The sequence below is a fragment of the Gossypium raimondii genome, chromosome 2 (genome assembly GCF_025698545.1).
Source record: "Gossypium raimondii isolate GPD5lz chromosome 2, ASM2569854v1, whole genome shotgun sequence".
NCBI lineage: Eukaryota > Viridiplantae > Streptophyta > Magnoliopsida > Malvales > Malvaceae > Gossypium > Gossypium raimondii.
The window spans coordinates 26,500,436-26,525,816 of record NC_068566.1 but is presented as its reverse complement, the minus strand read 5'-3'; the positions used below and the strand labels follow the sequence as shown (position 1 = coordinate 26,525,816).

Below are 25,381 nucleotides of genomic sequence, written 5' to 3'. Positions count from 1 at the left end.
GGTTATAATGGAATGTATAGGTTAATTTGGCCAATGTTGGCATATAAGTGTTTTGTTGAGATTAATCACTTATTTGACTTGTATTTGGTAGATTTTGATGTATATATATGTGGCCTTATCATATTTAATGTGTGTTTGATATGGTTGAATGATGGAAAACTTATAGGTATATTGATGTTTGGTTTTAAATAGTATATTTGGTTGAATTATGCATATATGTATTTGGTTATCGAGGTAAATTTGGATATTTGGTTGACATGTTTTTAAGTTGTCACATGAGGTGCCTAAGGGCATATTGGTTGTATGTTGTGATAATACATGTTTAAGACTTGATTTTAGCTTGATTTGAATGCCTTGTTATGGCTTGTTTATGTGCAAATTATTGTGTTTAGGTTGGTACCAAATAGGGTGAGAAATGTGGCTTGGAAAATGACCTATTTTTGTCCATACGGGCGTGTGTGACACACGGCCAGGTGACACAGCCATGTGTCCCCTTTATCTTCTTAAGAATGCAAGTCAGTATGCTCACACGGCCTAGCACACGGGCGTGTGAGCCAAGTCAGAGAGTTATACGGGCTGGGACACGGTCGTGTGTCCCTATTTCAAATGCCCACACGGCCTGGCCATACGACCATGTGACCTCTGCAGCTTTGAAAAAATTCAATGTTTTCCAAAAAATTCCTTGTGTATCTGGTTTAGTCCCGACTTGTTTCTAATGTGCATTTTGGGCCTCAAGGGCTCGTATAAGGGGAAATATGTATACTTTTGATTGGTTTTTGACATGAATGCTATATGATATGAAATGTTTGCATTTTCTGTCTATTTGATTTGTAAACTCCGGTAATACTCTTTAAACCTGTTCCTACGATAGATTCAGGTTAGGGATGTTACAGCCAGTGACGACCCGACTGGTCCGCTCCAGCCACCGGTTTGATTACGAGTATTAGCAGCTCCATTCCTTTGAACGTCGTTGTGATTTTCAGGGTCCCTTTTTACGGCTTGTCTCTGGGCTAGTCTTTCTCGTCTCTTTTGTCTAAATGTCCACTTAATTTTAGGGTCTACAGGGAGTAAATCGATGATTCGATCAATGCTCATAAACACCTGAAAAAAATCACAAAAAATAAAATATTAGTTAAATAAAAATAAAAACCCAAATTGCAAGAAATAATTTCACAAATAATGATTAAATTAACAGTCCCCGGTAACGGCGCAAAAAACTTGGTTTGTGACGGAATGTGCAAGTATACATAGTTGTTATCAAGTAATAAGTAAGTAAAAAGACTATCGACTCCACAGGGACTGTATCTATTAATTAGTAATTGTAAAATTAATAATTCAAAAATTAGTTAAGAAAAGAAAATAATTAAAGGTGATGGATGTTAAAATTAAATTAAGAACTAATATGCAAATGAAATAAACTAAATGTAATGAAATGGTTTAGCAGCAATTTAGAAGTTCTAAAAACAATAACATGAATAAGTTAGAATAATTACAGCTCTTAATTTAATTCATTCATTATCATGGTTAACAATGTTCTGGAAAAATCCCAAGGCATCTCGATCATTTATGGTCTTGTAATCTAAATTGTAACACCCTTAACCTGTCTCCGTCTTTGGATTAAGGTTATGAAGTATTACAGTACAATTCAGAACATTTAACTTCAAACAGGATCAAGTTTACAAATTAATTAATACTATTCAACGATTCATGTCAATCAATGTAAAAATACACTTTTGGGCCTTATATCGAGTCTACGAAACCTTAAAAATAGTTTAGAAACAATCAGAGACCAATTCAAAAAAAATTAAAAAGTTCAGAGAAAATTCAAAAAATTTCAAAACAGGGGTCACACGACTGTGTGACCAGGCCATTTGGATATTTGGAATATGGGACACACGACCATGTCTTAGTTCGTGTGTCCCCCCGAATAACTCACTAACTTGGGTCATATGTCGTGTCACAGACCGTATGCCAGATTATGCGTAACCTGTACCTAGAATAATAAGGACACACAGCCGTGTGGGTTGGCCGTGTACCAGCTCCGTGTGCTACTAAGGTTGCACTTAAAACAAACCATTTATAACCCATTTGCTTAAGTTCCAATACATACCAAAAACACATGTCTACAAGCGTTCAAAACACATTCAGACATACTCAAACATCCCAAAACAATGAACCTATGTTCCTACCCAATGTGCCATCATTAACACCAGAATTTAAATACTTAAATAATCCAACATTTAGACTATGATATCAAGGCACAATCATATTTCAATTGGATGCTTTTAAGTTCAAAAACTACCCTACATTCAAGTCAAATCTTCCTATTTCTCTACTCATCCATTTACATTCAAATATACCATAACTTAACACCTAAATAAGGTTTATACCAAATAGCCAAACAACATAACAATTCTATAAATACACAATATCTTGACATGATCACATTTAGCAATTAGAAAACATAAACATTATTTCATCCATCTAACCATTATCATATACATGACCTATTTAAAACATATACAACTTCACCTATTACATGCCATATAAGCCAAAAATAAATATTCAAAAACTACTAAAGATCTCTGGATAGTGTGATTTCTTTGAGTTGATATGATTGCCTGATTTTCCACAAAATGTTATCTACAAAAGAATAAGGCAAAGAACATGAGTAAACTTTTGTAAAGCTTAGTAAGTTCAACGATTAAAACAATATAGCTTATCGAATTAAACATATCAATTCAAATAAAAAAATTAATAATCAAAGTTTCTTGTCATCACAGTTCATAGTAGGTGAGTCTATACTCAAACAAGAATATGATCATTTTCCTGTCAATCACAGTTCACAATAGGTAAGTTTATACTTAAACAAGAATATGATTATTCATTCAAATCATAATGCTATCAGAAATTTATGAAGAATCTTTCAATAATTCAATAACAAGTCATTTTTCAATAGAAGCAATGTCTGATGAATGATAAACGAATATGAGTACACGGTTATCCATCCGAACACGCCAAACGCTCACACGAGCCAAGCCAACCGATAACACGCCTCGACACCAAGTGCCTAGCCCATAGGCTAACATCCCTTCTGTAACATGCCTCGGCACCAAGTGCCAATCCCGAAGGCTTTACATTCGCCCCCGATAACACGCCAGAAACACTGTAAATATAACACGATAGTCTGCAAAAAATGCACGACTTCGGTATATTGAGTGAATAGGAAATAAATAGGAATCATCGTCTTGTCTCAAATTAATCCCGTACAATGTGCACTATAACCTCTTGACATGCCAATCATACTCTATCCTACGTTCATTCGGCACAGGAGATAACTTCACTAATTAGTGTTATAGACAGTTCACTATTTCAATTCTCATCACTTTAACATTGAATATATTAAATTAACATTCAACAATCAAGTTTTTCACACATCCATCACAAAACATATTAAATTAAACTGAACGAACTTACCAGGGTTAAACTGCAGTAATGGCAAAAGTTTAGGGATTATTTCGCAACTTTCATTTTTCCTTGGTTATCTACTTGATATCTATAATATAATTTATTTCAATTATTAACCTCAATTTCATATACTATTCAATTTAATACATATAACTTCTTATTTACAATTTTACACACTTGCCCCAAACATTTACACTTTATTCAAATAGGTCCCTAGACTAAAACAACATTATTTCCACAATTAAACCTTATACATCCACTAAGCCAAATGTTTAACTATTCCAAACCAGCAACAAAACCTTTGGAATTTTAAAAGAAACATGCTAATTTTACATAAAATAAATCCTTAAATTTACAATTTTACTTAAAAATTACTTTACAAACTCAATAAAAATAATCACCAAGCTTCAACCTAAATCAAATACAACTAAAATGATCCAAAAATTTCAATGACATAATTTCTATACTCTGATGATTTCACAATTTAACCCCTAAACTAGATAGATTTCATTACAATTAGCTCAAAGCTTAAAATTCATGATAAATAAACCAATAAAATACTTACATGCACCAAGAAATGGCAAAACCGAAGCTCCAGATCTTAGAACAATGGTGTTTCGACAAAATAATAAAGAGAGAAAGAATATGATAACCCCCACTATTGTTTTGTTTGCTTATTATTATAAATATTTCATGATATAATACTTTATTATTAATTTAATCTTAAAAGAACTAATATATATAATATATAAAAAGTCACTTATTAACTGCCCCACTATATAAAAATAGTATAATTACCATTTAAGAAGGGTTTAATTGCGAATTGATCCTTCAATTATTTTAAATTTTAACTAAACAAGCTTAATTTTAATTTAACCTTAAACTAATTAGGACTTAATAAACAAATAGCTAAAAAGCTATTGGATTAATCATATCCACCATCGCTTGGACGTTTTGACCATGGTTTAATCACTATTTTGGTCCCTTTACTATTTCAAATCTATAGCAATTAACTTTTACCTCTTTTATAGTTTAGTTCTTTTACCTTAATTAATTATCAAGTCACTAAAATTTCTAGACCGAACTTCAATACTCCACTATAGTACCTCTGTAAATATTTAATAAAAATATTTACGGGCTTGATTTACGAAAATGAGGTCCCGATACCTCATTTTCGAAAACCACTTGACGCTTAAGGACAACCACTTGCACTTATCTATTCGTTCAATTTATAAAAATCATTAAACCAAAGTTCAATATAATATTATAATTGACTCATAAATATTAAATAATAATATTTATAGACTCACTCGTCAAATTTGTGGTCCTGAAACCACTATTTCTGATGCCACTGAAAAATAGGCTGTTACATAAATTATAGCTCTTTCAAGATCTTAGATTTGTCACTTAGAAAAATATGCATATTTTTATGTCACTGTTTAAGATTCCTTAGAATTTATGCAAAGTAATAGGTACAGGTTAAGTTTGAAACAAGTTAATTATATAAAGCTAAAGTTATGCAACGTAATAGTGTTCTTTTGGAATTATTATGAACCTTTAATTTATTCTTGTTCGAATATAAATTAAGCATGCATCTTCCAATTCTTACGTCAATTAACCACCATCTGGTTCGGGTTAAGTGATTAATTCTAATGCAGTCAAACATATCTTAATGCATGAACAACATAAATGATTTTAATGAGAAGCATAAACAACTGAGGCACAGAACAATTAAACATAATTTGAATAAATCGAATCAAGAAATTGCAACCATTCTAGATGAAACAACTTTTTTTCATTGTTATTAATGAAAGAGCAATAAAATAATTTTCAATCATGTTTACAAACTAAGAAAAATTAAAAGAGAAAGGAAGAAGAAACTCTGAGATGAATTCAGTGATTTCCCGAGAACTATTCGTGGTGGCTTCCTCTGATTTCTTTTGTTGCTTTGATGAAAATTACTCCTCAATGTGGCCAACTAAGAGAGCTTTTCTCTTAAGAACTACTTTCTATAAGAACTCTTAAAGAAAGAATGGGAAAATGAAGGGAAATGGAATGCTAGGCATGGGAGAGAAGAGAATGAATGATTGATTGAATGAATTATGGGATGAGGGATGATTTGAGAGGTGAATGAGGGTGGTATTTATACATGAGGGGAGGCTTGAGAGTTTGCTAAAAATAGCATGAGCATCCTTTAGAAATCTCCCATACATGGCTGACCATATTTCATGGAGAGGGGTTAATTTTTTTCATGATTCAAGCTTGATTCTTGCTTGATTTGTTGCATAGGTTGGATGGAAACTATAGGGTTTGACTGGGGCTGATTTGTGATTTTTTTACACATGTAAGCACCCTTAAATTATTATTCCAAAGTTGATTGGGCTTCTCAACCAAATCATTACCGAATTTGGGCTTCTTTCCCCCTTAATGGATAGTTTGGGCTCTAATGTAGAAGGTAGACTGGGTTTTTTCAGCAACCCACTTCCAAGCTGGGTTAAAATAATTTTGTTGAGTCCAAATGCCTTAGCTTGCCATCCCATGCTGATTTTTGTTCAGCTCATGTGCATGTGCCACTCATACTGGCTCTGAACATCAAACAAATCAGTGTAACAACCTGCAGCAATTATAGCACAAATTATGAAATTTCAAAATGTAGCAACATAGAGTAGAATTATGTGAATTTAGCACTGAATTAACAAAAAATTATAATCCAACTTTAATTGTGCCAACATTCTCGATATGTACTAAAAACACATAATTAGTTATCAAAATACTCAGGATTTGCATAATTTTCAAGTAAAAAGGTGCTTTAAAAATCTATATAATTTAGAGTTATCACACCCCTAAACTTAATCCATTACTCGTCCCGAGTAATGTTTCATGCGAATAAAAAATTTCTACAGGGCAATCTTGCACAATATTTAAGCAGAATCAATTCTTCACATAAACATGCATTAGCAAATTTATGCCCTCAAACCCTTCTTGCAAATAAGTAGCTCGCATGCAAATATAATTTCAAAATTTTATATCAAGTAAAAGAAGATGTTTGCAACAATCATAATTCACATGCTTTTCCGAGCCATATGTAAATCTTACCATTCAATTATTCTTCCTTATTTTAATTAAGCAAAACAATCCTAAGGTTTAATAATGGTCTTCATATGTTACACATAGTAATTTCTCTCCACTAATTTAGTTAGCATAATTATCAAAATCATTAAGTCTTTCACAATGTGGTAATGGGGCTAGGCTCAAGGTAAGGAAAAAGAGAAGTGATTTTTAGGCTAAATAAATTTAAACTTGCCTTGTATCTTCATAGCACAATCCACCTTAGGCATAAAGCTATATCGTACAAAGTAGAACCATGCCTTAGCCCCTAGTTTTAAGTACTCTCTTCGGCAAAAGTGACTGTCGTATTTTCTTATTATCCATTGGGATCCAGATTTGCAGCAACTTAAATACTTGTTGAAGAAAAATCCAATTAATATTTTTCATCATGGTAGAGTATTCATGTTCTTCAACATTAGGTAAATTAAACAAATTGTTAATGGATTTAGATGTAAGAGGTACCTTCTTTTTACGAAGAGGAACTTCAGTGGCATCTGGCGTGGTTAAATTGACATAGAATTCTTGTACTAATTCCTCTTTATGTAGTGATCGTGCATCACAAAATTGATTCCACTTTAAAGCATCTACTATTTTCTGAATTGATACTAGCACAATCATCTTATCAGTGCTTTCCAAATTGAATCCTTTTTCTGGAAACATAGGTTGATTTTTGAAGATAAAATCAAATCTCTCCTTTACTTCTTTATCTTGAATCACACTCAAATTCTTAGCAGAAGTTTTTGAAAATCGAGTTCTCTTACGAGTCATGGCAATTCAGTAAGGAGTTAGGGGTAATGATGGTGCGACGATGATGGAGTTACGCTAAGGGATTTATGGCAGCAAAAAGGAAACATTAAGTGTGATTGCTACAACAAGTTGTGGCTATAGGAGGTGGTTGCTACAGTGGAGAAGGGATGCTGCGGTGGGGTCAGGGTTCGAGGACTAAGAAAAAATTTTGGAGAACATTTTGGGTTCTTGAGGTTTACGGCAAAGAGAAGAAAAAGATTGAGGCTAGGATTAAGGCCAATTGCTTAAGTGGTTTGGGAAATATGATGGTGTAAGGGGTTTTTATAGTAGTAAATTAGGGTAAATTAATAGCAAAAAATTTTCTATGGCAAGACTTGGGAGACAAGGCATTCTTAGGAAGTAAGGTGGCGGCAAAACTAAGGTTTGGAGGGAGAGTCAACGGATCAATCAAAAGAACCTGCGGTGCCCATGAAGTCTAACAAGTCGGTGGCTGAATCTCGTAAAGGTAAGGCCCTTAAAAATGTTCAAACTCGCTCTCGAGACATCAAGTGTTTTAAATGCCAAGGGAGAGGGCACATAGTGAGCCAATGCCTGAATCGTAATGCTATGATCGTGCTTTCCAACGGCGACATCGAATCTGAAGGAGAGGAAGGGCAAAAAGAAAACGAGCTGATATACCTACCGATGAAGAAGAAGAGATAGAATATGCGGTGCAGGGAGAGATGCTCGTTGTTAAAAGGAGCCTAAGTGCACAAAGCACCGGGAGTGAACTGCAACGTGAAAACTTGTTTCATACTCGTTGTCATGTTCAAGACAAGGTCTATAGTTTGGTGATCGATGGAGGTAACTGTACAACTGTAGCAAGCACGCTCTTGGTGGAGAAACTTGCTTTGCCAACTACTAAACATCCGAGTCGCTACAAGTTGCAATGGCTCAATGAGGTTATCGAACTCAAGGTAACCAAACAGGCCCTTATTGCATTTTCCATCGAAAAGTATCGTGATGAGGTTCTATGCGATGTGGTACCCATGCATGCGGGACATTTGTTATTAGGAAGACCATGGCAGTTTGATCGGAGAGTCAAACACGACGGATTCACAAATCAATACACTTTCAAGCACCATGGTAGGAACGTAACTCTAGCACCACTATCGCCACAACAAGTGATGGAGGATCAGCAAAGAATTAAACAATCCATGGAGAGGTTAAAAAAAGAGAGTAAAGAATCAAAAGAGAGAACAAAAGAAAAATTGAGTGAAAAGAAGTCTAGTAGTGAAGAAAACAAGAGTGGAGACAAAGATAAAGAAAAAGAAAGTGAAAGAAACTTGAGTGAGAGAAAGAAAAATGTTTTGATTAACCGTTGTCTTCATGTTTCTTCATCCTTTCAGGTTAAATCAAGCAAGAAATTGCGATTACATTATATTGCGGAGGAGAGAAGGTTTGTGTTGATAGAAAAAGGTAACACCAAAATTTTTCTTCCTACTCTTAAAGGTAACCAAGAAATGACTTTGGAAAATTCTAAGACATCTTCGTCTTATTCGCATGTAGATGAACACTTTGTTGATGCTTTGATCTTTGAAAAATACTATTTTCTTGATGGTATTGGTTGTTTGTCTTTAGCTTGCAATGAAATGCATGTTGAGAATGCGCAAGATGAAAGCTCGTATAAGTTGTTCATTTTAACTGATCATGTTGAAAAGTTATGGAATCGAATTGTTGAGTTTGATTGTGTGCGAAAATATTTGATTGATTATCATTTGATTCGATTGAGTTCACTTGGTTATAATAATGGCATATCGAGAATATTTTAAGATTTGAAGTTTGCAAGTTGTGATCAAATGTAACCAAGTGTTAATAATCGAGTGACTAATTTTTCCAAGTCTTGTGGATGCAAATTGAACTTGAATCCTTTGCATTTCTTACTGCCGAATATGGGGAGTTAACTTGAGGAGGTAAGACCCATTTATATTCTTAGACTCAGCAATGGTTTACTTGTTCAAGTCCCGATTGACATTTCTATGCGAGTTTGTAAGTCCTTTCATTCGTTGTGCCCCCAAGTCCTTTCTCTTTTATATAGATAATCCCTTTAAGTGTTATATTCCTAAAGAGGGAGGAACCGTGTCTAACCTCATTTTTCAAGAAATTTGTGATCCTCAGATTTTTGGGAGCAACGTTGTCAACCAAGGGACTTCCGATGAGGAAATATTTGTCGCGAGCAAGTGGCCCGACTTGAGGACAAGTCGTTTTGAAGAGGGGGAATGATACGATTCCATCCCAGGAATGGCCATTGGTTCAGCCTACAAGCGAGGCTCATCGTTTTTGCAAGCTGAACGTAGGTTAATTTCATTTCATGGAGCTCCATTTAGCTCATTTCCAGCTCCTTCAAGCTCAATTAGCTCAAACTTAGCTCAAGGAGCTCACTTTTAATTTTCGTTTAACTTGCTGGAATAAAAAACTTTAGTTGCTGAATTAGTTAAATAATTAATTAGCTAATTTAATTAATAAAATCTGGACATACTAAATTTTGTGATAAATATGTTTAATTAAATGTTATTAATGTGTCTAATTTTATTACATGCTTTGATGATGTCTAAGTCATAGCCAAATTTATGTTGTCCAAATCAAACATGTTTTAATTGTGTCCTAAGGGGCTACCGAATTTAATGTACAGCATTTTAATGTTATTTGCTGCCAAATTTATTGTGTCTAAAATGCATTTGATTAATTTGTTGTAGGTACACTACACTTGGACGTTCTAGGTACATGAAGGAATTAAAGAAGATACATTCCCTTGGACGACACCATGCATGGAACACATTTAAATTGGTGTGCTGATGGTTGATTATTCTAAGTGACTATTCGGCCAAAAGGAGCTGTTGTTTCCTACTCCCAAGCTATCCATTCGGCTGAACTTATTCCATTCACATTACTGGACATATTTTCACATGCATTGGCTGTTTGTTTCCAAGCTTTCACACCTTATAAGACTGCTCAATATCTTTTTAATTGCTGATCACTTTTCAGCAATAGTTGCAACTTAAATGAGCTCATTTAAGCACATCAACCGAATCTAGCTGCTGCCATGCATTTTCCAAGCTTCCAAGTACATTGCTTATTCTAGAAGCTGACCATTGGAGCTCCCTATTCAGCTGAACCTTACCAGTAACATTAAATGAATTTTGTTTGCTTAATTTTTAAGAAAAACATTTGATTATTCGGCTAGCTTAGTCCTTGCTTATAAATAGTTGAAAATTTCATTTTGTAAAGGACTTTTGAACCTTAATGAATTGCTGTCAATTTATGGAGAGATTTTCTTCTCTTAAATTTCGTCCAAAAACTTTGTTGACTTATCTAACTAGTTAGCGGCGTCAACCCGTTTTTGTTCAACCGACCTTATCACGAATTTGTGTGGCGTTCAATCTAAATTATACCAAGGTTCCTATCTATTCTAGATAGTGGGTCGAGGTTTCCCTATCCATCTCCTAAACAACTTTAGAACCTATAAGTTTCGGGTCAACCTTCAATCGAAGTGTTGGTTCTCTCTTGTTCTTAAGTTACCATTTTAATTCTAATTACCGAGTTTTCTTTTATTTTACAACCAAGCCTCAATAATTCGATTAGCCATCTTATTCTTAAGCCTATCCTTGACATCCTTAAACCATATTTAGCTTAATATCTGACTTCATTCCATCTCAAACGATTCTTCTTTGTTTTAACGATCGGGCAACTATACGACTCGGATTAATCTACGAGGCCGGGGCGTATCATGTGTGCGTTGAGACCATAATAAAATATCTCCAAATGGATGCAATGCGAAATCCCGTGGTGAGGGAATTTGTGTAGTAACTTTTTAAATCTTTCCCATGCCTTATATATGGATTCATCATCCATTTGTTGAAAATTAGTGACCTCATTCCGCAACTTATCATTTTTTCTAGGTGGGAAATACTTATCAAGAAAGTGTTCTTCTAATTCTCGCCAAGTAGAAATTGAGCTTGGTGGCAATAGATTAAGCCATGCTTGTGCTCTATTTCGCAACGAGTACGGAAACAATTTCAACCTTAATGTATCTTCGGTTACATCGACTATTTTGAAGGAATCACTCACCTCCATGAATAGTTGAAGGTAAAGGTGTGGATCTTCTGTGGGCATTCCACTAAACTGGCCCACTATCTGAAGCTTCTAGAACATCACAGGCTTCAATTCGAATTGCGGTGCCACAATCTCTGGTCTCCTAATTCCCAAATTAAGCTTATTAAAAACTAGCATAACATACTGCCTTATGGCTCGATCCCTGCCATCAACAACAAGGATTGGATTACGAGTATTAGCAGCTCCATTCCCTTTAACTTCGTTTCCGTTTTCAGGGTCAATTTCTGTGGCTTGTCCCTCGGCTAGTATTTCTCATCTCCTTTGTCTAAATGTCTGCTTGATTTTAGGGTCTATAGGGAGTAAATCGATGATTCAATCAATGCTCATAAACACTTGAAAATAAAATCACAAAAAACCAAAGATTAGTTATATAAAAATAAAAATAAAAATAAAAAACTAAATTGCAAGAAATAATTTCACAAATAATAATTAAATTAACAGTCCCCGGTAACGATGCAAAAAACTTGGTTCACAACGAAATGTGCAATTTATACACAATCGTAATCAAGTAATAAGCAAATCGACTATCATCTCCACAGGGATTGTCTCTATTAATAAACAATTGTAAAATTAATAATTCACAAATTGGTTAAGAAAATAAAATAATTAAGGGTGATGGATTTAACAACTAATATGCAAATGAAATAAACTAAATGCAATGAGATGGTTTAACAACAATTAACTAGTTTTAACAACAATAACATGAATAAGCTAGAATAATTACGACTCTTAATTTAGTTCATTCAATATCATGATTAATAATGTTCTGAAAAATTCAGAGGCAACTTGATTATTTATGAACTTGGAATCTAAAACATAGCTCTTTTGAGATCATAGATTTGTCACTTAGAAAGACGTGCATATTTCTATGTCACCGTTTAACTAAAGATTTTTTAGAATTAATGCAAAGTAACAAGGATGGGTTAGGTTTGAAACAATTTAATTACATAAACCTAAAGTTATGCAAGGTAATAGTGTTCTTCTGGAATTATTACGAACCTTTAATTTATTTTTGTTCGAATATAAATTAGGCATGCATCTTCCAATTATTACGTCCATTAACCACCATCTAGTTTGGATTAAGCAATTAATTTTAATGCGGACAAACACATCTTAATGCATGAACAACATGAATGATTTTAATTGGAAGCATAAACAATTGAGGCATAAAACAATTAAACATGATTTAAACAAATCGAATCAAGGCATTGCAATCATTCTAGCTAAACAATTTAAGACGTTATTATTAATGAAAAAGAAATCAAATAATTTGCAATCATGTTTTCAAACTAAGAACAATTAAAAGAGAAAACAAAAAGAAACTCTGAGATCAATTCGGTGATTTCTCGAGAACTATTTGGATGGTGGCTTCCTCTGATTTCCTTGGTTGCTCCGATGCAAATTACTCCTCAAGGTGGCCGACCAAGAGAGCTTTTCTCTCAAGAACTGCTTGCTAAGAGAACTCCAAAAAAGAGAATGGGAAAATGAAGGGAAATGGAAGGCTAGGCATGGGAGTGAAGAGAATGAATTATGGGATGAGGGATGATTTGAGAGGTGAATAAGGGTGGTATTTATACATGAGGGGAGGCTTGGGAGTTTGCTAAAAATATCATAAACATCCCTTAGAAATCTCCCATACATGGCTGGCCATATTTCATGGAGAGGGGTTGATTTTTTCATGATTCAAGTTTGATTCTTGCTTGATTTGTTGCATGGGTTCGACAGAAACTATAGGGTTTGACTAGGGATGATTTGTGATCTTTTTACACATGTAAGGGCCCTTAAATAATTATCCCAAAGTTAGTTGGGCTGCTCTACCAAGTAATTACCGAATTTGGGCTTCATTTTCCTTTAATGGATAGCTTGAGCTCTAATGTAGAAGGTAGACTTGTTCTTTTCAGCAACCCACTTCCAAGCTTGGTTAACATAATTTTGTTGAGTTCAAATGCCTTATCTTTCCATCCCATGCTAATTGATGTTAAGCTCATATGCATGTGCCACTCATACTGGCTTTGAACATCGAACAAATCAATGTACGAAGCTGCAGCAACTATAGCACAAATTATGAAATTTCAAAATGCAGCGACATAGAGTAGAATTATGTGAATTTAGCACTAAATTAATCAAAAATTATTATCTTGCTTTAATTGTGCCAATATTCTCGATATGTACTAAAAACATATAATTAGTTATCAAAACACTCAGGATTTGCATAAATTCCAACTAAAAAGGTGCTTTAAAAATCTACATAGTTTAGAGTTATCAATGATTCGTTGGCAGATTCATACCACAAAACAATTAGGGTTCGTTACCAAATATTATCCACCACTAAAATGCAATCACCAGTAACTTAAATTTCATGTGAATATTGGTTATATCTAATGACAAACACAAACAATTTCACACCACAATCAAAGTTAGTTCGCATGCAGATACTTTTCACTGTTAAGCACAAATTACGTGGATAACCATTCATCTAAGAATTATTCACGTGCATTAACTTTGCATAACCCTTGCATGCTTTGCATGGAATATTCTTGGACCACTTCATTGCGTTAGCTTCTAATCCACATATTACTCTGTAATGTCACAATTTCATATTCACGACAATACTCTATTGAGCGATTATTTCATATATCCAACCGATCCTCCCCAAATCCACCTTCTTAATTCGAACACTTACGTGTTCCCCCGCAAGGTCGAGGAATTCACTAATTGAAGTTTGCATTTGCATGCCCTATCGGAGGTAAATCTCATATTATATCAAAATCTCCATACATTTCTCCCATCACATCTCATCAGTTTACATGATTTCCCCCTTCCACCATTCCAGTTATGGAGCTTGTGTGCAAAGGAAGAGTGCCCATTTACAACCATTCATGCATATCTTTAATCATTATTTTTGTTGGTTAACACAAACATGCACAACCGATTTTAAACAAACGTACTTTTCTGGAAGGCAACATTATCAAGAAATTACTCAAGATTTAACAGGACACAGGTGAAAGGAACTCATCAAAGATTACCAGAAAATATTTGCCTATTCTACGAGTTCTTTTCCCTTTGTACTCAGGCCTTCTCCCGTTTCTTTAGCTAAATAAAATTAAACACTCTATTAAGTATAGAAACAACTAAACTTTTAATGTAAAAACAAGAATAAAAAACATGCAAACTTTAAATAGAAAGGAGTTTTCTTCCCTCTGACATCCAGCAGAAACCTATATAAATGGTTCCTACAAACCTATCATTCCTTGGATATTAAACTAAAGAAGGACTCAAGGATTTAAAATCAGTTGACTTCAAAAAAGTCAATTACTAATCAAGCTAAAAGCTGGTATCTGGTTTGCGAATGAATGAGCAAGTATACATAGTCATTATTAAGTAATAAGTAAGTAAAAATATTATCATCTCCACAAGGACTATGTTTAAATCAATGATTGTAAAATTAAGAATTTCCAAATTGGTTAAGGAAACATAATATTTTTAAGGCGATGGACGTTAAAATTAAATTAATCAACTATAAGCAAATGAATTAACCTAAATGAAATAAAATGCAATGAGATGGTTTAGCAGCAATTCTCAAGTTTTAACAACAATAAGATGAATAATCTAGAACAATTACAAGTCTTAATTCAATTAATTATTTATCATGTTTAACAATGTCCCGGAAAAATTCCATGACAACTCGATCATTTATGAACTTGGACTCTAAATCATAAGCTCTTCTAAGATATTAGATTTGTCACTTAGAAAAACGTGCATATTTCTATGTCACCGTTTAACTAAAGATCCTTAGAATTTATGCAATGTAATAGGGACGGGTTAGGTTTGAAACAATTTAATTAGATAAATCTAAAGTTATGCAAGGTAATAGTGTTTTTTTGGAATTATTACGAACCTTTAATTCATTCTCGTTCAGATATGAATTAAGCATGCATCTTCCAATTATTATATCCATTAACCACTATCTGGTTTAGATTAACTGATTCATTCTAATGCAATCAAACATATCTTAATGCATAAACACATGAATGATTTTAATTGGAAGCATAAACAATTGAGGCACAAAACAATATAAACATGAATTGAACGAATCGAATCAAGGCATTGCAATCATTCTAGCTAAACAAATTTAAGTCATTATTATTAATGAAAAAGAAATCAAATAATTTGTAATAATGATTCTAAACTAAGAATAATTAAAACAGAAAGGAAGATGAAAATCTGAGATGAATTTGGTGATTTTTTTAGAACTATTCGTGGTGGCTTCCTCTGATTTCGTTGCTCTGATGTAAATTACTCCTCAAGGTGGCTGGTCAAGAGAGCTTTTCTCTCAATAATTGTTTGTTAAGGGAACTCTTAAAGGGAGGATGGGAAAAATGAAGGGAAATGGAAGGCTAGACGTGAAAGAAAGGAATAGATGATTGATTGTTGAGTGATGAGGGATGAGGGATGAATTGAAAGGTGAATGGAAGGGGCTATTTATACTTGAGAGAGAGCTTGGGAGTTTGCTAAAAGTAGCATGCACATCCTTTGAGAATCTCCCATGCATGGCCAGCCTTGCTTTATGGGATGAAAGATTTTTTGGTTGCTTGATTTGTGATCAATTATTCCTTGATTCAAGACATGAGGTTGGACAGTAATCAAAGGACTTGGTTGGGGATAATTTGTATTTTTTTCACACATGTAAGAACCTTCCTCCAATTTTTCCAAAGCTGATTTAGGCTGTTTTTTTAAAATTTGGGCTCATCTTCCCATTATTAGATAGTTTGGAAACCCAATTAGAAAGTAGACTAATTCTTTTAAGCAACCATCTTCCAAGCTGGGATAAAGCAATTTTTATGAGCCCAATTCATCAGCTTGCCATCCACATTCGTTATATAAGTAACTCACTTGCATGTGTATTCTTACTAGCTCCCAACATTGAGTAATTTAGTGGACCATATTGTAGTATTTTAACAAGAAATTATCATGTAGTATAATTCAGTGAAATTGTATAAAATTAACGCCTAATTATGTTAAATTAAAACTTTACTAAAATTATGCTCAATGTCTCAATATGAACTAAAGTTACACAATTAGCTATCGAAATGCTCGATATATTCATAAATTCTCAGTAAAAAAGAGCTAAATAAACCTATATAATTTAGACTCATCACACCCCAAACTTAATCCATTACTCGTCCCGAGTAATGTTTTATGTGAATCAAAAAATTTAGGGCAATCTTGCACAATATTTTAGTTGAATAAACTTTTCACATAACCATGCATCAACAAATTTATGCTCACAAACTCTTCTTACTGATATGTCGCTCACATACAAATATTATTTCCAAATTTAAGTAAAAGAAAATGTTATCATAAATCATAATTTGCATGCATTACAAAGTCATATATAAAATCCACCATTCAACAAATTTTCTTTATCTAATTAGGCAAAACGATCCTAAAGTTCAATTAATGGTCTTCATATGTTGAACTTAGTAATTTCTCTCCACTAATGTAGTCGACGTAATTATCAAAATCAATAGGTCTTTTATAAGGTTGTAATGGGGCTAGGCTTAAGATAGGGATAAAAAGAAGTTATTTTTAGGCTAAATAACCCTAAACCTGCCTTGGATCTTTATAGCACAATGCAGCTTAATAATTGGGTAAACACCCTTAAACTTAATTTTAAACTCATGCTTCTAAACACTTTGATCATAATACTTGATCATACATCAACATTTGCTCATGCTTTTTTTTTTTTTTGAAACATATACCTCTTTCTGATTTCTTTCTCAAGCTTTCTCTTCACCAAAGCAAGTAAAGTTAAAATTGGTGCAAAGGTAAGGTAAAACTAATGGAAAGAAGGTAAGATGGCTTATGATGTAGGTAAACCAAATAAAAAAGGCCATATAGCTCAAAGTAGGGTTTCAAGGGTTAATTATAAATATGGTAGGTTGAAAGGCTCAAATGATTCAAACAAAATGTGCTTATACATTTTCAGATTCTTATGCCAACTAGAATTTTGCCTCAAGAAAGTTACTAAGACAATTCTAAATACTTAAAATTTCATGCATGCCTATTTCTAAGGAAAGTAAATTTTCATGGCAAAGACTATATAATACTAATGAAAATACAAGCATTTCATAATTGAGCTAACATATAAAAGAACTTAAATAAAATAAAAAATGATACTTGTATATGAGTTAACTTATTAACTAAAATCTTTTCTGAGCATTACTTAATTTCAACATACTTATGTGTGAAAATTGAATTTTTTTAAAAATAATGCAAGATTGGCCCTTACCCTTTTAAAAAGAAACAATGTCCTCATTGCAAAATAAGAAAGTAGTGAATAAGAACTGTACACCAGGTAGGATTTCAAGAAAAAGAGGTGAGTCATGAAGACTACTTAAGTACCAAGTCTGTCTTGAAAACTCCAATCCTTAGATATATACATTCGCATTACCAAACTACTATGCATTTTACTAAAGAACAAAATTAATGGAAAGGTATAAACTTAGTTTATAAATTGCAAATTATTCAATTTATTGTGCATAGAATAAAATATTCCTAAAGTAAATAAAAATGTCTTAAAAACAATACTAAGAAAAAGAAATTCCCCCTTTTTACTAATTTATCATCCCTTTTGCCTTTTTCCTTCCCCTTCTTGCTTGAATTCCCGAACTTTTCTTGCCTTGAATCCTGCTCCCATGACCCGAAAACATGATCTAGAAACTCTGGAATGAAACTATTAGAGAAGTTGTTAAAAGTATTCCTTATGGAACCATCTCTAATTTTTGCATATTTCCAATAAGCCTATTCTTGGTTATGCATAAAATTCCACATGTCTATCATAGTTGAAAATTATGACTTATTAATAGTGTTCAAAGAAGTGGTCATCGAAATGGTCAACTTAGGATTAGCATTTGGCTCAACTGGTTCAGCAATATTGGTTCCATTCCTGGTTCAGTTCCCTTTTAGACAGTGATCGTGCATCACCAAATTGATTCCACTTTAAAGCATCTATTGTTTATGAATTGGTACTGGCACAATCATCTTATCATTACTTTCCAAATTGAATCCATTTTCTAGGAACATGGGTTGATTCTTGAAGATAGAATCAAATCTCTCCCTTTCTTCTTCATCTTGAATCACAATCGAATTTCCAATAGAAGTTTTTGAAGATCTAGTTCTCTTTCGAGTCATGGCTAATTGACAAGGAGTAAGGGATAACAATAAGAATCGTGCAACGACAATGGAGTTGTGGCGACAAAATGGAAAGGTTGAATTTGGAGGTTACGGTAAAACTTGGCTAAGAACAGGGATGATTCCTATGGCATTGAGAATTGCGACGACAATGGGGGAGATTTGCTGAGGCAAAGGGTAATGCGGTGGCAAAAGAAAGAAATAAAAAGAAATTGAAGAGAAAGCTTTTGAGCTTTGCGACCGGCGGCTAAAGGAAGAAAAATAATGGGGAAAATTAGGGCTAATGGCTTAAGTGTTGTGAAAAGTAATATGGTGTTAAGGGGTTTTTATAGTGGTAAAGTAGGGCAAATTTTTATCCAAAATTTAGATAAGGGAAATACTTGGGTGGCAAGTTTTTAGGGAAAATGGATATGAATAGGTGGCACTAGGGTTTGGGGAAGCTTGGAGGCGGCAAAATTTAAGTATTTTCCTCCTCTTCACTATTCTGGGCCTCGAGCCGAAGCTGTAAAATTTTTATTACCTGTACTGAAATAAAACTAAATAAGGAAACAAATTAGAAATTTGGATCAATCTTGACCCTCTTCTTAAACATAACAAGAAATAAAATTAAAATTCTATTTAGGCTACTTAGAAAATTTTTCTCGAAGAATTACATCAAATTAATTTCCTAGGAAAGGTTAGAGGGGTCACTAATGGTCCCACTTAAGTTCCAATCTCCTTAGACATAATTAATTTAGTGTACTAATTCAAGATAAAAAAATTCAAAGTCCTCAATTTTATTCAAATGCAAAAAATCTGAAAATAAAATAACGACAGAAAAAGTGAAGATAACTCCCTCAATGTCATTAGGGATTGTTACTGACCGAGGCTGTAACAGCCTTAACCCGTCTCTATTGTTGGATTAGGGTTACAGAGTATTACTGAGGAAAAAGAAAATTTAACTTCACAACAGAAAATAATTATACAAATTAAATTCCAACATATAATCATTGAATCTAATCATGGAAAAATACACTTATGGGCCTTAAATCAAGTATACAATACCCTAAAAACAGTTTGAGAACATTTCGGGATCAAGTTGAAACAAAACAGAAAACTTTGGAAAAACTTGAAAACAAGGTCACACGGTCGTGCGGTCAAGCCATGTAACATATCCCAGACCGTGTGAACATTCGAACTCTAGATACACGACCGTGTCCTAACCCGTGTGTCCACCCATGTGGGTATTCAAAATAGGGTCACACGGCCATGTCGCAGTCCGTATGCCAAACAGTGTTACATACTGACTTGTGACACACGGTCGTGTCACAGGCTATGTCTTAGACTGTGTGAAACCTGTACCTAAAACAATAATAACACACGGTCATTTGGGGTGATCTGCCGTAACTCAATGTAGCATGTTAAACTAGTTTTCGCATTTGTGGAGCTTGAATACAAGCACTTTTGTTATGTTTTAGTCGAGTTTTCATAATTTCATTTACATTTAATAAAGTGTAATTTGAGTCTTTTATTAACCTTAGGGGTCGAATCTGGCCTAAGGGTGAGTTAATATACGTTGTGAGTATAATGAGACTATTAAAAGGCTTGCTAACTCGATACTAGTCGCTGTGTTGCAACACGGAGAGTTTAATATCGCAACATAGGAAGCAAAATAGAAGAATTCCAAGACTGCCTTTGGTGTCGCAGCACAGCCTGAGGATGTCGCGACACATCCCTGAAGAATACCTTCAATATGGGCATACTACCCTTAATGTCACGACACAGGCAATAGGGTGTCATGACATCGGTCCTATACGAGAAGCACTTACGAGCCAATGGCGTTTTGGTCTGCACAATCAAATGTTTAACATGAGAACTTCAGCTGACCTAGGTTTAAGGACGACAACAACCCTAAATCTATAAATAGGCTCATTTAATACTTTTTAGGGACAACTTTTCATATTATTAGTTTCCTTTATAGACACAATCAAAACTTTGAGGGTTTTAGCACTTCATATATCCAACACAAACAAGATTCTCTAAACTCTACTCTTGTTTTATTCTTTATGCATATATTCAATATCAAATTTATGATGTTTATTGATTCCATGAGGAACTAATCCTCTTATGGGGGATTAGTGAGTGAAGGTATGATCTATTAACTGTTTTATAGGGTTACTCAATGAATCAATTATTTGGGAGAGAAAGAACCTAAACCCTAGGCCTGACAACCCTAGCAAGTCATCAAGGTGGGAATTAACCCAAAATTGGTATAACCTATCCGTAAACACCTTTAACCCAAGCCGGTCTAGACTGTGAGGTTAGAAGATAAGTAGTCCTTGCTGACTCGTTATTTTAGTGGAAAATTGGAAGATCCTGTTGGGATAGTGACCATTTTATTGACGAGGAACCCGAAGCAATAGTTGATAAGGATTACCAAAGCGAGCTAATCACCCATGCTTACATTTGATTTAGTTTATAATCTAGTTTTCTGATGACTCCTTTTTTTATGTTATTTTTAGTGCTTTAATTATAAAAACCAAAAAAACTTTATATATGTTTATTCGTAATATAGTTTATCTAAAATACTAATTAGATATATTGACGTTTATGTTAGAATTAATTTAGTACTAGTCTCCCTTGTGTATGATCCTCAGAATACTTACGAAGTTTTTCGTTGTAAACAAGAAATATTACAACCTGACCCGTATACTTGCGAAAAACGCCTCAAATTCCATATATTTTGTAGCAGTATTCACACTCTGGATGTCAGTACATTCGGAGGCGATCATGGGGTGACCGTGTGTGGCACACGATTGTGTGACAACTCGTGTCCCAAACTACGTGCTTCTCCAAATGACCTTAAAATAAGCCAAAGCATTGACCTTTTCTTGCATAACAAACCATACCATTCCAATCACTTTCACATGACCAAAACACTTTAAAACATACCAAAACCAACTAACTTAGGTGCCTAACCAATATGGCATCAATTGATTCCATAATTCAACACATCAACTTGACTCAATTCAATATTTCAAGCTCATTCATTAAGCATAATTAATATATATATCAAATAACCATTTCAAAGCATGCCATTCAACCGTATTTTACCTACTTTCATATGAGCATATATAAATGTCACCTACCATATTTTTACACTTTTATTTGCAATCTATCAACTAAGGACATTAAGGCACATATGAGCTTGGCACAAACTCAAAACGAACTAAGTTATCAAATCAAAATTCAAGCCTTATTACATGCCAAAACACACTTATATCACTTAATCTAAATGTTTATCCAATATACCCTTATTGGTACCATAATTTAACATCCAAATAAATTAAAAGCCAATGGCATAAATTCATACCTTAAAATTAGGTCACATATCTACCACTTAACCACTTCATTCCCACTTCAATGAACTAAAAGCTATCTAAATCTCAAGGCATTCACAAGTGACCAAAACATGTACTTACATATTTACATTTATAAGCCAACATCAAGGCATATAGGCAAATAAACTTAAACTTCATTACATTGATAAATAACATAAAAACTCCTAGTACATGCCATTTATAACCGTTATCCAAAATAACCAAAACTACCAATACGACGAATGGATAGTGTGATTGTGTTCCTACGCTATTTGTAACAGCCCGTTTTTGGGTCAAATCAAAATAGTGGTTTTGGGACCAAAACTCTAAAGTTAAAATACTAATTTTATTATTATATTAAAGTTTACAGCATGATATAATTATTAGGTGAAAGTTTCATAAAGAAATTTTACTATTTGGATGCTTAATTTGGTAAAAAGGACTAAATCGCGTAAAGCGTAAAAGTTGAGTTCTAATAGCTAAAGGTATTAAATAGCTATAGGGTTTTAAAGTGGAAGTCCTTGTGTGCTAATTCTTCCATAAATGAGTTAGTGGAAGATATTGGCTTGGCAATTTTGAAATTTGGTTTAATTTTAAAGGTTAATTAGGTAATTAAGTAATTAAAGTTATAACAAATAAAACCAAACAAATTGTCATCTTCTTCCATTATTTTTCAACCAAATATCAAAGAAATAAAAGCCATTTTTGGAAGCTAGGGTTTAGCAACTTTGAATGCTTAATTGGTAAGTGATTTTTTTCCCGTTTTTAATGATTTCTATATTTTTAGAGTCGTTGTAGCTTAATCTAGCTAGCCCGTGTCTTCGATTTCAGAACTGTTAAAGATTTTGATTGTTTCCATTGATGAGCTTATGTTTTCTTTGATGTTTAATGGTGAAATATGAATATTTGATGTTAGATTTTCATATTTTATAAAGTGATTTTTGATGAAAATGCAAATTAGGGATTAAATTGAGAAAAGATGAAAATGTGGGGTTAAAAGTGTGAATAAATGTGAAATATGGGCTGCTAGGGGAACTATGGTAATTCGGTCAATAATGGGTTTTGTTGAATTTTATGAATTTTGTGTATTTGTGAAATAGGGACTAAATTGTAAGAAATGTGAAAGTTTAGGGCCGATGTGCAAATTGGATTAAATATGTGTTTTTGGACTGAATTGAATGATTATATGATCAAATGAGTTAATTTTGAATACATATAGATCAAGAAAGAAAGAAATCGGATTTAGATCGGGGGAAATCGAAAGTTGACGAGTAGTCGATCCGATCCGTTCGTTCTGTATCCGAGGTAAGTTCATATGCAAATAAATGTGTTTAAATTGTGTTATGTTTGATTTTCATTAAATTGTATTAAATGTTGAAAAGATGAAAACGAGCCAGAATTGACAGAGTTACGACGTCTGAAAGTCCCGTACAAACCTTAGGAATAGTATAGGATACAAATGTCATGACATTAGGACTCCCAAGGTGTGATTTAGTGTAAGACCATGTCTGGGACATTGGCATCGTATATGATTTCATATAAGACCCTGTCTAGGACAGTGGCATCGATATGTGATAGCATGTAAGATCATATCTGGGATATGGCATTGTATGTGATATATGTGTTTCCGAGTATCCTTAATGATTCAAAATGGTTCAACGGGCAAAGTCGATACAATAGAGAATGGGTATAAGAGATAAACAATTCAGGTATGTGTGAGATTGATATGAGCTTTGAAAGAAAAAGGTAAGTGGTATTGTTTAATGAGACAAAGTGAAATACATGAGAAAAGTGTTTCTATATGTGTTTGAGACTAGTTATATTCGGCTTAATTGAAATAGACTATTTATGTATTGAATCGTGTTATGTTTTGTAATGCCTCGTAACCCATTTTCGGCGACGGATATGGGTTAGGGGTGTTACACTATTCCAACTGATTCAGCTTTCGATGATCTACAAAATAGAGAAAAACAACTATGTTAGCAACTAATACTTAGAAAGCTCATATAAAGGAAACTTAACTTACCGAACATTTTAAGTTAAACAACCAAGCATAAATTCAATATGTCATAAGCCAACTTTCTGTTCCTAAACTCACCACCTCACGAGGTTATTTGGTATAACATTGTATACATAATTCCAATCAAACCATGGTATAAAACATATCTAACATTTCATTTTCAAAATTCACCACTCATACATATATACCAAACCATCTTTTCCTTCAATTAAACATTTCATCATAATCCATATCATTACTCAAAAATCATAGTTCATTTCATGTAATCACATACCCTTTAATGCTTTATTTACCCTTTGGACTAAATGAAACAACCTCGAATACTCGGAAAATACTCATATAACAATTTAATTCTCTAAACACACCACAAAAGTAACTAGATAACATATTTATAGACATATGCAACATATAATTACATCAAGGCATTAATATTCATTATCAAACTATACTAATCAAAACATTCATCTCATATAATTCAATATATACAATGGCTCAAACCAAAGCAATCCATGCTTGCATACATATACATATATACACAAACGTATCATTATACATAAATCCAACTCAAAGAGAAATTTAACATTTAAACATAAAATTTCATGGCCCGTTGAACTATAGCAAATTGACTGGGATACTCGGGTTTCCCCCAAAACACATCAGAGAGCATCGAAATGCTAACAGAGGCACCGTAGTGCAAACAGAGGCACCGAAGTGCAAACAGATGCATCAAAATGCAAACAAAGGCACCGAAGTGCGATCCCATACAAGCATGCATACTAACCCTATTGGCATACCAATCGTATCCTAACTGTTTACTATGTTCAATAGGGAATTGTATTTAAATTCATAAAATCAGTAAATCAACCATTGAGAGGCACTTCTTATTTCTATACACATACTATAAATCTGTTACATTCATTTCAATATTGTGTAACCACAAGATTTACCACTACTAAATATTCACTTTTTATTTGTACTTAATTGCAACATTTAATAATTTACAAGTAAACAATGAGGTTTCACATTTATTTCAATTAAATAGAAATTAATATAAATAATCATAGAGAAACACACATATATATATTGTTACACTATGAACTTACCTCGACAATTAAAGTTGTAAAAACGAAGCCAACGACTAATCTGACGATTAGCTTTTCGTCGGTTTAAATCCGTTTGATTCATTTTGTGATCTAAATAATAGTTTTTCACTCAATTAAACCATTCGAATAACTTAAAATAATTAATTTAACTTATAACCCTTATTAATGGGAAATTTACAAAATTACCTCTAATGTATTACCTTTTATGCAAATTTAGTCCCTAAACCCGA

At 33.4% G+C, this 25,381-nt stretch overlaps 1 non-coding gene across 1 annotated transcript; it reads left to right on the top strand.

Annotated features, from left to right (window-relative positions):
• Positions 1 to 11,140: 11,140 nt before the first annotated feature.
• On the top strand, positions 11,141 to 11,246 carry LOC128039314 (small nucleolar RNA R71). The gene has a single exon (XR_008193818.1). It is a non-coding gene; the product is annotated as a small nucleolar RNA R71 (small nucleolar RNA).
• The last annotated feature ends 14,135 nt before the right edge of the window (positions 11,247 to 25,381 follow it).